Source organism: Pseudophryne corroboree, chromosome 2, assembly GCF_028390025.1.
Source record: "Pseudophryne corroboree isolate aPseCor3 chromosome 2, aPseCor3.hap2, whole genome shotgun sequence".
Classification (NCBI taxonomy): Eukaryota; Metazoa; Chordata; class Amphibia; order Anura; family Myobatrachidae; genus Pseudophryne; species Pseudophryne corroboree.
Genome location: NC_086445.1, coordinates 421,892,520 through 421,911,322, shown reverse-complemented (window position 1 = coordinate 421,911,322; position 18,803 = coordinate 421,892,520). Strand labels below are relative to the sequence as shown.

General features: G+C 41.2%; 1 protein-coding gene across 6 annotated transcripts in view; it reads right to left on the bottom strand.

Annotated features, from left to right (window-relative positions):
• LOC135025143 (toll-like receptor 8) overlaps positions 1-18,803 on the bottom strand; it is a 65,515-nt gene that overhangs the window by 25,551 nt on the left and 21,161 nt on the right. For 3 of the 6 annotated variants that reach the window (XM_063953509.1, XM_063953511.1, XM_063953508.1), the window contains one exon: positions 8,503-8,764. The exons of 2 other annotated variants lie outside the window; for them this stretch is intronic. The gene's annotated coding sequence lies outside the window, so the exon portion shown is untranslated. Of the gene's footprint in view, positions 1-8,502; positions 8,765-12,368; positions 14,399-18,803 lie in introns of those variants that run through there. One more of the 6 variants, XR_010221983.1, reaches the window with a different exon arrangement.

Below are 18,803 nucleotides of genomic sequence, written 5' to 3'. Positions count from 1 at the left end.
ACCAAATCAACAGAACAATCCTATAAGATCAGAAGGTTTTTATCGTTGTGGAAGTTGTATGATGTGCAAGACGGTTCAAGCAAATAAATCAAAAATATCAAATTTTAAAGTAGACAATAAAGAGTATAAAATTACGAACTTTATAACCTGCCACACTAATAATGTCATCTACCTTATTGAATGTGAATGTGGGCTATTTTATGTAGGCCGTACATCCCGAGCATTAAAAACACGCATGGGAGAACATGTGAGAAATATCACAAAGGGATTAGAATCACATAATTTATCCAATCATTTTAAATTAAAACATCATTGCAAAGTGAATGCTATCAAATAGTTTATAGGAATCCAACATGTAAAAATTAATTGGAAAGATAGGGATTCTGAGAGCTTATTGGCAAAAGCAGAAATGAGATGGATTTTTAACCTAAAAACCATTGCCCCTGAAGGACTCAATAAGGAATTTGAAATAAAATGGTTCCTTTAATATTTTATGCATATTAGGAACACTCCACGCAAACTGTAAAATTATGATCTTTTAAAACTGTATTTGTATCTGTTGGTTTTTCAATATGTTTTATTATCATGCATACCTATATACATATATAATGGCTTCCACACCAGGGAGTTATTCTTGACAACAGGAAGCCTTCTCATATCTTTGATACATAGAGAGCTGTAAAATTATGATCCTTTAAAACTGTATCTATTGGTTTTTTAATATGTTTTATTATCATGCATATTTATCTTGCACTTTAAATATATACATGCATAATGGTAGGATCCCATATAACATGGCCGCCACACCAGGGAGTTATTCTTTGGTAATAGGAAGCCGTCCTTGGCACGCAGAGAGCTGAAACGCAGACCGCTCACGCCGCTCCCGGAAGTACGTATGCATTTCCGGCGGCGGTGGAACGCACGGCACTTCCGGGTGCGGCCGCGAATGGAACGCACAGCGTTCCTAATGAAATACCTTTTAAGATAAAGATCACTTTTCGTTTTAAAGTGTTTAGCTAACGATTTATTGATGAACACAACAATCTCTATATTAAGTATGAAGTTTTAGAATGAATACATGTAATTATGGAGATCACACAGGAAGCAGATTGTGATCCAATTTTATTGATATGTTTGTTTTGCAATATTTTATAATAAGAGCATCTTGTTTCAAATGTTGTAGATATTAAGAAATAAGAAATAAGTCATGAAAGCAATTTTTAATGAAAAATTGACTAGTAATCAACAGGAAGTACGTTTTCACTTCCAGGTCAAATGTAGTATAAAAAGAAGACATGTGCAGGTATGGATCATTCTGCCCTGAGGAAGAGTTATATACAACTCGAAACGCGTTGGCGGCACTTATTGATCCATCTACCTGCATTCAGAAAAATAGGAGAACCCTACCAGGTCCTGCGACCGGTGTTTTGCGTGAAAGGAGGAGGGAGGAATTCCGGAACCTTCCAATTTTACTCTTTTCATTGCTCCATGCTGGGAGCTAGACACGGTACGGTTCCAATTTTATTATAGAGTGAATTTGTCACTTTCATTGGATATGAATATTTTATGCATTATAATAAACCCAATTTTATTCAAATTACTACACTATATGTGCTATTTCTTCTCTCTATGACGAATATCTCTACATAAGGAAAACCTTGAATTATTTTTGGAGAAGAAACCAATATCCAGAAAGAAGAATTTTATAAGTGAAACACAGGATCCACTTTGGGACTATTTATTAAGACTATCACGTGACTCTTATTCAAAGGGTGGGAGCGCCCACGGTGCATTCAACAAATATCTGTTGTCCAACTGTCCAATACCTGTCTATTGTTTAATTATTTTGAGGGTATTTGAAACCAATGCAGGGGAAATCTCTCAGTCAGTTCAACTGGTATTCCATTTTTTCTCTCCTGGCACATCCATGGGGTATGCGTTCAGGATCTTGGCAGTCATAATACCGATGCTGGAATCCTGACAGTAGACAGAATTCCGACACCGGAAATCCCGAGAGGATCAGGATCCCGATGACTATATCCTGACAGTCAGGATCCTGAAGGTAAGTATGCATTGCCGTCTTAGGTTTACCGTGTGGGAGGAGGGATTAGGTTTAGGCACACTCCATGGGGGAAGAAGGTTAGGGTATGGGGTGGGGGGAGGATAGGGTTAGGCTGCACAGAGAGGGGGTTAGGTTTAAGCACCACCAGGGGAGTGGTAGGGTTAGGCACTAAGGGGGAGTGTTAGGTTTAGGCTGCGGGAAAGAGGAGGTTAGGGTTAGGCTGCGGATTGGGAGGGTTAGGGGGTAGGGGAGGGAGGTTAGGTTACCCTGCGCACCCTTGTCGGCAATGCCACGATCAGGATACCGGCGTAGGTATACTAAACGCCAGCATCCTGACCGCCGGCTATTCATTCTGAACCCATCCATGGTCCACAATAACCAATATCATTTGGAGGTGGACTCAACACTGACATCTGTTATATTAACAACCACTAGTGATACTGTCTTTTCTTTCTATATTTTTGGGAGTTTTATATCAGAATATACTGAGGAGTTGTCTAGATTTTTATTGTCTATATTTTCGATACATCGCGATACATAGTGCACAGTGCTAATGCATAATGACAGGTGGGACTTGGGCTTGCTTGCATTTTTTAATTTTCAGAAGTCCTATAAATGCCTATTTCAGTGCTATTTTTGTAGAAAAATAGGATCAGGAACTCCCTGGGAAAGAGCAGGGTTGGCAGAGATGTGGGTGGAGCTTTAGTGAAGGTGGGGCTTCAAATGGGGTGCAAAAATGTTTCTTTTTTAAAATGTTAATAGAGGGATATACTGGGACTAGCAGAGCAGAGGAGTACAGTGGGACTAGCAGAGGGGAGCAGTGGGACTAGCAGAGCAGAGGGGTAAAGTGAGACTAGCAGAGGGGAGCAGTGGGACTAGCAGAGCAGATGAGTACAGTGGGACTAGCATAGGGGCACATTTTGAAAAAAAACATGCTTTATATTTTTAATTTTGGCTGCCTGATAAATTCTGTAGCAGAAGAGTAATGATTGCAGCAGACTACTTACATTTTTCAGTTTTCTGCCTTTACAGCTTTTTATTTACTAACATGCCTCAAGATAAACAAGCCAGGACAGGAGCTCTCTTCATAAAGCCTCTCTGCGGGAAACCAGTGGGTGGGCCGTTTGGATGGAGGAGGTCCTGCGCTCGATTTTGACGTGTGTCTGTGGCTGACCTTAGGAATTTGGCTGGCAGCTCAGGGTCCTAACTCCTGACAACCAAAAGTCTCCAGATTCCCCAGCATTTCTATTATTCTACAAGCGGCCGGCCTGCCCCTAACACACCCAGTACTCAGTAAAGCTGCTAAGCAGCTTACACTACTGTGGGGCCTGGTGGCAATAGTATATAGGTTGTTTGGCCAAGCAGGCATGTAATGTGGTACTTCTAATACTTAATGACCAGGCATTTACAAGTGCTGGCATGATAGGGCAGGCTTGCTGGGACCTGTAATGCAACTGTAAAGACTAATATTATAATCTATTGTTTACACATTAACCTCACACCCACTGCCACAGGGGGTGTTGGGAATAGCGTCGGGCTTTCAGCCCAGGCCTGGGCATTCCTTGGGAGGGGGAATAAAACATTTTTGGGTCATCCCCAGGGGTTAAAATGAGCCGAAACGGGGTGGAACTGTGTTCCGTCAGTTCCACTTGGAGACGGAATGCAGTTCCGCCTCCTCCGGCTCACCTAACCCGATGTGTGTCGGCGCCGCAGGGAGATGCCGGGCACCTGCTGTGATTGTGTTATCAGCGGCGCCCGGCTCTCCCTGCACAGCCGGCGGCAGGAGCTCACAACTGAACTCCTGCTTCCCGCTCCCGGCTCAGTGCGCGCTATGAACAGAGACGTCATGACGTCTCTCTCATAGTGCTGGGGAGCGGAGTGAAGTGGACACCAGGAGGATCACAGTGGGAGCGGGGATTGGTAAGTATGTTTTTTTTTTAAACGTGTTACTACTACTGAGGGCATAACTATAAGGGGTCTAAACTACAGGAGCTAACTACAAGGGGGCAAGCTACCGGGGGCATTACTACTTGGGGCAAACTACTGGGGGCAATCTCCATGGGGCAAATCTACAGTGATGTATTACTACTGAGGGCATAACTATAGGGGCACATTACTATTGGGGGCATAACTACTGGGGCCCATTACTACTGGGGGTATAACTACAGGGGCATTACTACTGGGGGCTAAACTCCTGGGGGCATTACTACTTTGCGCAAACTACTGGGGGCAAACTACATGGGTCTAAACTACAGGGGCGAATCACTACTGGGGGCATAACTACATGGGCGTATTACTACTTGGGGCATTACTACTTGGGGCAAACTACATGGGGCTAAACTACGTGGGCTAAATGACTGGGGGCATTACTACAGGCGACATTACTACTGGGTGCAATACTACACAGGGGCATTACCATTAAGGGCATTAGTAATGGGGGCACTACTAATGAGGGCATTGTAAAGGGGGCACTTCATAAGAGGCATCACTCCTGGGGACATAAGGCGCACTACTACTGGGTGCATTGCATAAGGGGCACCACTACTATGGGCTCTATATAAGGGGCACTACCACTGTGGGCACTACCAGTACAGTGGACACTGAATAAGGAGCACTACTACTGTGGGCATTGTGTATTACGGGTTGCTACTACTGTCGGCATTATGTGTATTGGGGGTGCAACTACTGTGGGCATTATTACTATTGTGTGACCACACCCCTTTCTTTTTAGACCACTCCCCCTTTACTGCAAGGCCGCGCGGGGGGGGGTGAGTTCCACCACCTCTCTACGACCACTTTAAGCACTGGTCGTCCCAACTTCCAGAGGAATTACAGTCCTGGGTGACCAGTTTGGTGCTGGTTACATTATGAGTTATGATAGACTTTTAGTAAGTTTAGCCTTAATTATCATAAGAATAGCTTGAAACAGTGTAAGAAATTTGCATGAACATGAAATACTTGTTCACTTTATTTGATATAGATAAGACAGTAGTGTCTTTAATTATTATCGGAAATGTGTTGAAACACAAAGAATGCCATTGATAGAGATTTATTAAGTTAATATCAAGTTAGCATTGAAGTTAGAAGATGCCAGTAAGTCCACATATTGTACCTATATGTCTGGATTTTAAATGTTGACATGTTGAGCATATCAAAATGTTAACATGGTCAATATGTTGACATTCAAAATATAGTTAACTGCACATACAGTAGTGTAACCTGTAGTCAAAATATAGGCATGACAACATTTTCACTGTTGACATTTTGACCATATTAAAGTATAGACATGGTCAAAATGTCAACATTCATAATACAGGTAGAGATGTGTGCGTACCCCCGTGTTTTGGTTTCAGTTCTAATTCATCACCATGTTTTCATTATTTGAAAAACCACCCTCAAGTGGTTTCCATTCAGATTTCGGTATGGATTACAATAGATTAAATATTGATAATCATTGATTAAAATCAATAAAAATTGATTCACAAAAAGAGATAAAATCATGTTATTTTTGGAAATCCAAAACCCCAAAATTCGGATTTCAAATTTAAACTGGGACTCTGTTCGGATCTCCTCAGGGGATCCAGACAGGGTTTTGGCTCGGTGTAGATCCACAAAATTCAGGTGGATTCAGATTTCTGAGGATCCGAACTGCACATCTCTAAATATAAGCATACTATATTTTGTTTTTTGACATTTTGACTATACAGGTTGAGTATCCTATATCCAAATATTCCAAAATACGGAATATTCCGAAATACAGATTTTTTTGCGTGAGACTAAGATAGTGAAATCTTTGTTTTCTAATGGATCAATGTACACAAACTTTGTTTAATGCGCAAAGTTATTAAAAATATTGTATTAAATGAGTATAAGGTGTATATAAAACATAAATGAATTGTGTGTAATTGTGTGTATGTACACAAAGTTTGTTTAATGCACAAAGTTATTAAAAATATTGGCTAAAATTACCTTCAGGCTGTGTTAAGGTGTATATGAAACATAAATGCACTCTATGCTTAGACTTGGGTCACATCGCCATGATATAGCATTATGGTATGCAATTATTCCAAAATTCTGAAAAATCCGATATCCAAAATACTTCTGGTCCCAAGCATTTTGGATATGGGATACTCAACCTGTATCAATATCTGTACAATGAAAATGTTGACACTTAAAATATAGCTAACTACACATATTTTAACCTACATTTAACTTGCGTTCAAAATATAATCCGGTGTACATGCTTTGCTTGTCATTTATTACTGCAACTATGAAGAGGATTATCGCTCCGAGGACAAGATTTAGCACAACGGTCATAGCAATTAATGTATGATTCAGCACATAATGGACAAGCAGTTAGACTGTGCACAGTTAACTAGCGGGGAAGGTTACAAAGATTTTTTTTTTACTATGGGACATTTAAGGAAATGTGACCATATAGCTAACATAAGAGGATGACTGTGCATATGCAGTGTACTTCTTTCATTGGGACACTGGGGATCATTCCGAGTTGTTCACTCGCTGATGTTTTTAGCAGAATTGCGATCAGGCTAAAAACCGCCAGTTCTGCGCATGGTACGGGCCGCAGGGCGCACGCGCTACGTACTTTCACACAAAACTATGCAATTTTACACAGGGCCGAGCGACGCTTTTCAGTCACTCTGCTGATCGGTGAGTGATTGACAGGAAGTGGGTGTTTCTGGGTGGTAACTGAGCATTTTCCGGGCGTGTGCTAAAAAACGCAGGCGTGCCAGACGAAAACGCAGGAGTGGCTGGGGAAACGGGGGAGTGGCTGGCCGAACGCAGGGCGTGTTTGTGACGTGAAACCAGGAACCAAACAGTCTGCAGTGATCGCAATCTAGGAGTAGGTCTGGAGCTACTCAGAAACTGCAGGGAAATAATTAATAGCAGAAATGCTAACCTTTCGTTAGCAATTCTGCTAAGCTAAAATACACTCCCAGAGGGCTGCGGCCCAGCGTTTGCAATGCTGCTAAAAGCAGCTAGCGAGCGGACAACTCGGAATGAGGGCCTCTATCTTATATATTTGCCCATTATATACAAAAATGGTAAGTTGCTCAAATCAATTTACAGTATTAGTCCATTACTGGTGCTTGCAAGGATGGGCTAATCTAGACAAGAAAAAAACAACACAGAATTGCCCCAGCACACTCTAATGGAGCAGTAAATTACATTTACATCCTATATAATAGTAGAAATGCAGAGATCTCATTTACATATATTTGCAAATATATGATAAAGCCACCAGCCACTTCACGGGATCTCTGATATGGTGGTCCTAACACTATATGATCAGAAATGCAAGATAACCTTTGAATTCTTCAGTGTGTGTAATTGAGAAATATCGGTTAGGGGGTTACAAAAACAATTTTTTATTTACATTTTCAATTTCTTTCACAACAGCCACTTTTGTGGGAACTTTATTGTTCCATTTCTAATTGGAGTAATGGGGGTGTATTCAATTAGCTCCAACAATTTTGGAGCTATCGAATTCACCCTCCTGTGTATTCAATTGAGGGCCATTTTTAGCCCGTTTTTAAGGCATTTTTGCCAATGCCTTTTCACTCTTTTTTTCTGAAAAGGCTTTGGCAAAAAATTGCCTCAAAATCTGCGAAAAACTGCTAGCATTTTCTCCAGCCCAGGTGCGAAAACACGTGGCTTCCCTGGAACACGTATTTTTCGCTCCTGACAAATTTTTCGCCTTCGCAAAAAAAAAGCCCTGCTTCTGAATCGCCCAAATTGAATACCCCCATAAACAGTGTAGGTCTTGCTCCTATGTAATATTGAGATTGTCTTTCTTGTTCTAATTCACACTTGTAGTATCTTTGAAATTCATGTTAATTAAGATGTACAGCACATGGTTTTATTTTTTGAATAAAATGCACATCTTTGTACTGTGCAGAGGCACTAAAAACTTTTACACTTGCATTCATTAATTGCACTCCTAATTACGCTTAGGAGGCAGAATGGGGAGTGAAATGAAAGGCTAGAGTAGAACTTTTACCATATGGTATTCTCCCATAATTGCACAATCAGAAGCAGCCACTGATACACCTTCCAGGAGGCTTGTAATGTGGGTATACAATTCTTGGTGCACATTCCATACTGATGATGATGATGATCATCATCATCATCATCATCATCATGATTATGGAACTTTGCAGTGTTAAAATAAATTAGTAAATGAATAAATACTAGATGTAAAATGTAGTGGTATTCTTATTGGGATTGATAACTCCAAAAACATTGGGAGTGAAAATCTGTACTGTAACAGAAATGTGTAAAAACATATCAAATGCAGCAAAACATCTTAAATAACTCTATTCACTAAGAACAGGGTTTCCATAATAAAAAAATGAAAAGAAAAAAAAAAAAAAACAGGTTGCGCTGAATGTATAGATACTATATACAAGGTTACAAACCTGTGAGTCTGTCAAAATGTGCAAATTATGATTGGTGCAGACAGGCAGTTGGACCTAAATGGAACTTGTTGTGTGAAGCTGACGTTACGGAGTCAGTTGCTCAGTTGCTTTAGTGTTCTGTTGTAAGAAACATGGTGGACTTTTTGTTTGTCATGGGTATGGCCGGTGGGAGAATGGTAGTTACTGACACAGTCAGTATCACAAGCAGGAATCAAGACTCTGAATTAGAGGCATTGCAGATTCTTTCACATGTAAAGAGTTCCTGAGGGGGGGAAGAAAATATTTGTTAAGCATGTGTAATAAACTAATGGGGCTATATCTTCTTGTACAACATCAATTTGTAAAGAAAGACTTCCTCTTTTAGATCATTAGAAAGACTTTTCCAGAAAAAGTGAGCAGAGTATCATGAAATGCGTAGAAAGTGTCAGTTTGGACACTGCATGAATTCTTTACACTGTCCGTATTAGCTATTCAAATTCTTTTAAGTTTGTTTTTCAAGATGATATCACACCTTTATTTTGTTTTTCACTTTTATGCAATAAAGGCCATATTTTAAATTTGTTTATGGTTGATCATAAAACTAAGGGGCAAATTTAACAACGAGTGATATTGACATTGGCCCTCATTCCGAGTTGTTCGCTCTGTAATTTTCTTCGCATCGCAGCGATTTTCCGCTATTTGCACATGCGCAATGTTCGCACTGCGACTGCGCCAAGTAAATTTGCTAAGAAGTTTGGTATTTTACTCACGGCATTACGAGGTTTTTTTCTTCGTTCTGGTGATCGTAATGTGATTGACAGGAAGTGGGTGTTTCTGGGCGGAAACTGGCCGTTTTATGGGAGTGTGTGAAAAAACGCTGCAGTTTCTGGGAAAAATGCGGGAGTGGCTGGAGAAACGGGGGAGTGTCTGGGTGAACGCTGGGTGTGTTTGTGACGTCAAACCAGGAACGAAACTGACTGAACTGATCGCAGTGGCAGACTAAGTATCGAGCTACTCAGAAACTGCAAAGAAATTTCTATTCGCAATTTTGTGAATCTTTCGTTCGCAATTTTGCTAAGCTAAGATACACTCCCAGTAGGCGGCGGCTTAGCGTGTGCAATGCTGCTAAAAGCAGCTAGCGAGCGAACAACTCGGAATGAGGGCCATTATCACTTATTACTAATCTTAAATGGTGTTCCAACGAATCAGCTTCAGACATTTTTTAAACACATGACAGTTAGTTGCTGATTGATTGGAGAAAAATGTAAGATTAGTAACTAGTGTTAAAAACAATATCACTTGTTAAATCTGCCCCTAAGCCTGATGAGATGTGAATGAATATATGCTGGTTCAACGTGAGTGTGAAGTCACCACCTCACATTAAAACACTTTTTACACTGTTATACACATTTATGATTTTTCTTGGAGTGTATAGAATTCTGAAGTATTACTGCAAATTTCTAACACCATATATTATGAGATATACTGTAGATTTCTCACATCATTTACTGTATTATGAGCTATAGAAAATTATCATACGATAATCACATAGGTTTATATTAGAGATGTGCGGGTTCGTATTTACGCGGTTCTTAACACCAGAATTAACGTGAGTTCAGATTTATCCAGAATTTTCTTATTGACTATACAAAACATAATAATAATAATAATAATAATAATAATAAAAATAATTTTATTTATATAGCGCTCTTTCTCCAAACAGGACTCAAGGCGCTTTACAGACATTAGAACAATAAACATAATACAGAGGATTAATACAGCAATACACACAGGCATAAAAATGAAAACCTAGAATGCATATAGTAATCATAGTCCACCCCTAGAAGAGATGACACAAAATGGGGGGGATTGCAGCGTCCTAACGTTCAGAGTAGGGTACCGACAAAACTATCAGGTCCATGTATTTTCATCCCATCCACAAGCGTACCAGATGAGGCAGCCATGTTGGGCGCACTACGGAGGTTACACTGGGAGGTAAGCCATACATGCACCCAATGCATACATGGGAGAATGGGCACTAGTGTAGTCATATGATATAACCTGTATGAACAATCCATGTGAGGCACAACCTGCCCGCAGAGGAACCATCAGAGGCCCCCATTTGGGGTGCACTATGTTAGATGCTGCTGGCAGAGTGTGTAATCAGTGGAGGTACACCTCACAGGAATACCACACGGTGGGGTGGAAGTATGCAGTAAAAGTTTTTTTTGTTTTTTTTAAAGCACATGGTGAGATCACCTTTGCAGGTAAACAACGAAAGGAGGGAAATTATCCTGGTCTAATAGGAGCAGTAAGGGGTGGTATGAGAATGTGGGGAGCACACCAAAATCCGATGAAAATGACCCTGCTGGCCCTGGCCTAGGTGCTCTCCCCCCCAGTGCTCCCTGCTCACCTTGAGGGGTAGGCATGTAAGGCACTACTGATATTCTCTGCCAGAGGGTTAGTAGGCCTGGTCCTGGTGATTTCATTGCAGAGGTTTGGTGAGTAAACAATGTTCCTGAATTCTTTCTTGATGTTGTTCAATGTTTGTTCAACTGTTTTTTTAACTGATAATTTTCAAAACGCTTAGAGATAGGAATGCTTTGAGTATTGGAACGCACAGCTGACACGCACAGCTGTGCATGGTTGAAGCTACAGATATACTATGGTAAATTGACACAACTACAGCTGAGGCAAATGTCCCACTAATCAAAGGGGTTAAATTGCACAGTGTTTGACTATGCAAACACCAACCCAGTCTGCCTTCATTAAATATGCGGCACTGACCAAAATTTCAAACACAGGTATTTTAAATTACAAACAAATCCTGAAATCACAGATCTATCTAACAAATTGTTTGCATATTGTTCATTTAGTATAGAAATGGTTTGCAGAGCTTCAGATTGCAGTAAACAGATTACAGGGTAAAATATGAACATACATTTAGTACAGAAATGGTTTGCAGAGCTGCAGATTGCAGTAAACAGATTACAGGGTAAAATATGAACATACATTTAGTACAGAAATGGTTTGCAGAGCTGCAGATTGCAGTAAGAAGATTACAGGGTAAAATATGAACATACATTTAGTACAGAAATGGTTTGCAGAGCTGCAGATTGCAGTAAACAGATTACAGGGTAAAATATGAACATACATTTAGTACAGAAATGGTTTGCAGAGCTGCAGATTGCAGTAAACAGATTACAGGGTAAAATATGAACATACATTTAGTACAGAAATCGTTTGCAGAGCTGCAGATTGCAGTAAACAGATTGCAGGGTAAGATATGAACATACATTTAGTACAGAAATGGTTTGCGGAGTTTCAGATTGCAGTAAACAGATTACAGGGTAAAATATGAACATACATTTAGTATAGAAATGGTTTGCGGAGCTTCAGATTGCAGTAAGAAGATTACAGGGTAAGATATGAACATACATTTAGTATAGAAATGGTTTGCAGAGCTTCAGATTGCAGTAAGCAGCACAAAACATGTCACATCTGAGAGCCAATAAGATACCGTTTTGAGATCCAGGTAAATCCAAACCCGCACATCTCTAGTTTATACAATATTAATGATCCCATAAAGTTTGGCTCTAGGTTTCTTTTTTCATTTCATGAGTTTTATGGGTTAAAGTAAAACATGGATGAAATTTTGGAGGAGGAGGAGGAGAAGGATTATGTATTATTCATTCTGCCCATGAGAATACCAGGTGTGGTAGCCATCTTGGGCACACTACCTATGTTACAATGTGTGAGATAAGCAGAACATGGAAATATGATACATACAAGTAAATGAAATGTATCCAACACAATACCCACTGCATATATATATATATATATATATATATATATATATATATATATATATATATATATATAATTGTTCGTCATGCACATATTAATGTTACACAAAGTGATGTTCTTGCTGACAGGCAAGGTAAGGCATTACTGGCTGTTGGGGCAGGTACATCAAAGAAATTGTTGGAGAGCTAAAAGAACAGAGCATCTAGGCCAGAGGTGAACTGGGATAATTTGCAGACATGGTGTACCCAAGGATGTTTTTTGTGTAGAACTGCTGCCCCGGGCTGCATATACTGGAAGACAGAAATGGACCGTGGTGGGTGACAATAGACACTGTTGAATTTATGTTTAATTCTGAGTTTCTGGAAACAAGTCTTGTTTTAGGCTTCAGACAGCTGGAATTTGGGATTATCTATTTGATACCCCAAATATTTGTGTTTTTGGAAAGTGTACTTCAGAGCGGAAATCTGATCATTTGTGAAGGCCATTCTCAGCTACAATTATGATTTCATCTACAGAGCAGACACAATGTGGGGGATTCAAATGTTATTGACCCTGATCTTCTGTCTATCCCACCCATTATCGCGCTGATCGCACCCATTAGAGTCGGATATAGCCACGTAAAGTGGCTAAACCCTACTAAACTAATAGGTGCGATCGGGAAAAGTGCCATTTGGAAATGTAGACAATGGCAACCGATCACGCCCAAACGGAGCTACATTAGAATAGCTCCGTTCAATGTCATCTAGTGGCTGCTGGCCAGAAAAGCATTTGAATTCCACCCAATTACCCATGCCGAAACATTCCTTGCGACGGAATTAAATTACTCCATTTAATTAGATGTTAACTGATGTTTATTTACTTCTGGCTTTATTTAAGCAGCTTATACTATTTAGATATGATGTTCTGTAAGGGTTGCCTGGTCAATGGACACTTGAAATCCACTTGAAACCCATTTCACATGATATATAAGGACTCTACACTGTAAAGTGGAACACTGTCCCAAACATAAGCAAATAAGTCTAAATTCCCAAACTTGATAATAGTTTTCACAAAACAATTATATTCCTTTTGTTCCAGACCAGACCATCAAAAGAATCAAAGGCTATATTTTCATACAAGAATCATTAGACACTGGAAGAAAAATTGTTTCATGTAGAATTTTGTTTTTGGTTTTTTAAACAGTAGTCTATACCCACTGTTATTCACACAAATGAGGATTTGCTCATTAAGCCATGGAAATCCTTGAGATAAGGCACATCACTAAAGCACCTTAACATAATTTTTTTCTTCAGCCACTTGTAAAAAGTTATATCCAGGATATTCCCTTTGAATCGAGCAGAGCAACAGGTGTAATTTATATGTTGATTCATGTGGCAGCATCAGTGTGAAAAGTGCACAGCGATGAGACTATCCATTTTGACAAGTGGTGTGTGTGTGGTAACAGTCCATGCAGGTGGGGTATATGTTTTGGGTTCTTGGGGGTATAAGCTAGTTGCCTAATGCTTTTCCCATAATGAATCCAATTGCATGATAGTTCACAGCAATCTACTGGAGCCCTGGCTGTTGTCTTTATTGCTGTCCAGTGTTTCTCATCCTGTATTGAATTAACTCCTTGTCTTGTGTTTGCAGATGTCTCAATGAAAGGCCATAATTCCTGGCCAGCTTCTCCATGCTATGCTGGCAGATCACATTTGTTACCATCAAGTACCATAGGAACATCATCTGAGTCTTACTCTTTTTATTTCCTTACATACAGTAAGGAAATAAAAAGAATTGATATCAGCAAATGAATTACTATTGTTGATTGCAAACATGCAAAGGAAACAGTGTACTCCTCTTGTCCTGCAGTATCCACGATATCCAGTAGGCAGGTGTAGAAGTTCTTTTTTGTATGTTCATATTCTTTACCAAAATAGTTCTGTATAAGTTGTATTGTTAAAGCACTTTCCCAACACCTCAGACTCCGGCCACCACCAACTTTTATTCCATCATTTCTGTAGAGTGGATCCCGTCAGCATTGCGCAGCCACGCTGTACTGGTCCTTCTGCTCCCCACCTTCCACCGCTCCTTTTCAGGAGATTCACCTATCTCCAGGTGCACCTAGCACCCCCTACTCCTCCACCCAAGAAAGAGAAGAGAGAAAAGGGGAGAGTAAGCAGAAATTGGAAAACTGAAAAAATAGACACTGAGATAGAGGAAGGTGGTTGGAAAGTAAGAGAAAGGAAAGGAAATGGAAAATAAAGGAAAATAGGTTCAAAATAAAAAATGACCCTTTTAAAAACAGTTCTGGTTATACTGAAACATTGGGAAAAAGAAAGGAGGGAGGTCAGTAAGGGAAAGATCAGCAGAAATCTTGGCAGCCCTTTTGTTTGTTTACTTCCTTTTACATTATTACTCTATCGCCTATTTATCAAACAATATTTGAGGAATATTCCCCTTAAACAGGCAATTTTGGGGTATACATGCAAAGATTAAGTATCCCACGAATGTACCATGGAGGGACAGCAGTACATATCTCCATATATACCTCTGTCCCTCCATTTCTGACAGCAGAAAGTCTCGGAGTTCCATCCGTCCTGCAAGCCATTGCATCCGGCCCAATGTCTATAAATTGCTTCTGCAATTATAATTATGGTTGTCAAGTCCAGACAAAATGTCTAAAACTACTGATAATTAAAACAGTTTAATTACTTTTTGGCTGTATTAATCCCCAAATAACTATTGACAAAGGCAGTAGGAGTAGTTGTGTCACTGGTGCAACCAGTCGCTGGCCCCTGGGAGAATGCAGGGTACTTCTGTATTCAGACGGGATGTGTTTGGCATCCCAGCGGTCAGGATGCTTGCGGCCATGTGACCAACACCGGAATCCCGACACCTCTCTGGAGACAGGCACCGGAACACTGATGCTGACATCCGGAAGGTAAGTATCAGGGTTAGGGCCTAGAGGGGGGGAGGGTTAGGCACTGGGGGGGGGGTGTAGTTAGCCCTAGCCGAAACCTCCAGAGAGGTTAGCCCTAGCCACCACCACTGGAGGGTTATCCCTAGATTCTACCCCTAGAGGGTTATGGTTAGGGTAGGGGACGGGGGAGGGTTAAATAAAACCTGCAATGTCGGGAACTTCAGTGTTGGGATGCTGCTGTCGTTGATTTGACTGCCGGCATCCCAATCGCCATTATTTCATACTGAACCTGTTCAGACTGCTGTAGGATCTGTCTTTCATAGTAAATGTGTGAGAGTAAGGTAGTCGGGATCCCGATGGTCACAATTCCGACAGCAGAATCCCGATGCTTACAATACCGATGGATGCCCATGGTGAGTATTAGGGTTAGGAACTTGGGGAAGAGTGTTAGGCTGCAGGAGGGGATGGGTAGGGTTAAGCTGTGGAAGGGGAGGGTTAGGGTTCAAATTCTCACCATTATCCAGCATTCTGAGCATCAGGATTCCACTGTCTGAATTCTGACCATTGGAATCCCGATCATCTGTATTTCATATCCAACCAATGTGCCTGAACACTGTGACTGTGATGGGGCGGACCACCAGTCTGCCCTCAGTGACAGTGGCCATGGCTGTCCTCCCCAGAAAACTGGAACATTTGGAGGTGCCATGATGCAGACAACAATTCGGTACGATCCCAGGAAAACCATGACATATAGCAACTCTACATCTCATACATCAAAGAAAAACAACAACTGTGTTATCTGAAGGTCAGTTCATATAAACATGTACATTATTAACAGGGACACACACCAGCCCCAAACTCATATCTAGTTTAAACAGATCTCAGACCTTTTGTACTCACTGCTGGGCACAAGGACATAAGCATATTTACAATGGTTCAACTTCTACTATATGTCTATTATTACAGCTAAAACATGTTACTGCTAACAACACTTTGTTACTGCTTTATTTTGAATCAAATGATGTAACTGCTGCTGAATACTGTAACTATAGTCTAGCTATGCGATAGCTGTCATCTCTTATTCTATATCTTGCCTAATAACTACTACTTATAAACCAGTCATCCCATTAAAAATACAGGATGCGATTTTCACTACCAACTCACAGCTAGTACAAAAATCAAGTCTGTTATTGGAGTGGGAATGGCAGTGCTCCCTTCAGCACAGTAAGCAGAGCCGGCCCTACCCAATATGATGCCCTAGGCAAGATTTTGGCTGATGCCCCCTAGCACCAACGTTAGTTCCGCCTCTGACCCTGCACCTCTTTCCCAGCACCATCACCCCTCACCCATAGCAGTCCTTATTTTGGTTTTCCTACCCCCTGTAATTTAAATAAGAACATTGTGCACATTCGGCGCACAGCCAAAAAAGGTATGTGTTCTTACTGCAGTACTACACAATAGTACCCCCAAATCAAATTATGCCACACAGTACTGCAACTTTGTTTGCAATTTATCATGCGATAGTGTCCCTTATTCACATTACATCACACAGTAGTACCACTTTACCTTATATACGTTACTCCTCTCGGTAGTGCCCCTCATTCACATAACATCATACTGAATTGCTCCTCATTCACATTACACCACACCATATTGCTCTTTATTCTCATTACACCACGCCATATTGATCCTTATTCACATTACGCCTCACCATATTGCTCTTTATGCACATTAGACCACACAGTAGTGCCCTTTCATTACGTTACACCACACAGTAGAGCATTTTTTACACATAATGCCACACATTAGTAATGCATTTATACACATAATGCCACACAGTAATGCCCCTTACACATGACACACATTATTAATGTCCTAATAAACATAATATGCCTTACACATTATGACAACCCTTATTAATGCCCTTATACACATAATGTCATTTACACACATGCCACAAATTATTAATGCCCTTATACAGATGACACACATAATGTCCCTTACACATATGCCGCACATTATTAGTGCCCTTATACACATAATGACACACATAGCGCCCCTTACACATATGTCCCACATTATTAATGCCCTTATACACATAATGACACACATAGTGCCCTTTACACATTTGCTGCACATTATTAATGCATTTATACACATGAAACGCATAATGACCCTTACACATATGCTGAACACTATTGCACAACCAACCAACTCACACACACACACACAGCACTCACACGACCGCTAACTCTGTGACCTCTGACTCTGCTTGGATACAGATGTGTCCTCATAAATCTTGCCTCCATACACCATGCAGCAGGAGATGCCTGGCGCGAGTCAACTGGTAGCTCTGATAACGTCGGGTGCCTATTTTTGATGAAAATGCATCTTATTTGCATTGCTATGTGGCTAGGATGCACAAGCAGCTTCTCCTGATTAAAATGATATGTGGCATGCCTATATACTGTGTGTGACTGTGGCTGTATCTGCATACGAAATGCTACACACAGAATATAGGCATGCCACATATCATTTTAATCAGCAGGAGCTTCTTATGCCCCTAGGCATACCAGATGCCCTAGGCAATTGCCTAGTTTGCCTATGCCTAGGGCCAACTCTGACAGTAAGTAATGTCCCTTAAAATAAATAGCACTGGGGGCGTGGCTTGGACGCTGTGCTTTGCAGTCACCTCGGGCTAGAGCTCCTGCAAATAAGGAACTCAAAACATCCACAAAGCATCTAATATACCCTCTATTGGCCCCTGACTTATACCCCAGTGAGCTGCTGACAGCGTTGGGCTCTCTGGAGAGAAGTCCCGCACCGCTGAGAGTCTATTTCCGCCACTACGAGCTTGCGGCCTATACCACTTCCAGAAGCCGGGGCCTCGAGTTAGGAAGCATCCCGGCGACGAGCTCCGGGACCCGTTCGCGGCCGCGGCGGGACCCGGCGGACCTCCTGCGGGCGCTCCACACATCCCCTGGCCAGTGGAGACACTCCCCAGACCCCCAGGTACCTGCAGGGGGCTGAAGGCTCCTCTCCTGTGCCTGGATTAGCAGGTAGAAGGAGAGACTCCTTGCTGGCACTTCTGGCGGCGGCCATCTTGAAAAGCATCCCACAGCTTTTGTCACCACAAGCAGCATAACACAGGGACACTGCACAGCAGCTCTATAGCAGCATTTCCATTCACAAACCCTGCCTGCTATATATATATATACAAGTGGCCTAAACCTATTGAAGACATATAATACACTGCTGGCTGCAGTACGTTTGGCTATCTAATCGTGCCCTCTCATAATAATCTGAGACTGCTCTCAAGTGCTGTCTAGTGCTTTCATACCATCACTATCGGGTTTGAGACGACCCTCGCCTCTACACTCCTACAGCCCGTCGCGATGTGACCTCTAATATGTGACCTCCCCACCCAGAGTCTTACCGTTTAACATGGAACTACGTTTGAAAACCAGTATCCTGTCTACTTTATAACGCACCAGCCTAGAGGGATCCGTCTGCTGCAACACTCTCAGATCATTCATTTATTTTTTCTCCATTGTGTCTTCTATCTCACTATGGCGCCTAAAAAAGCAAAAGGCACACTACCTCCTCAGGTATCTCT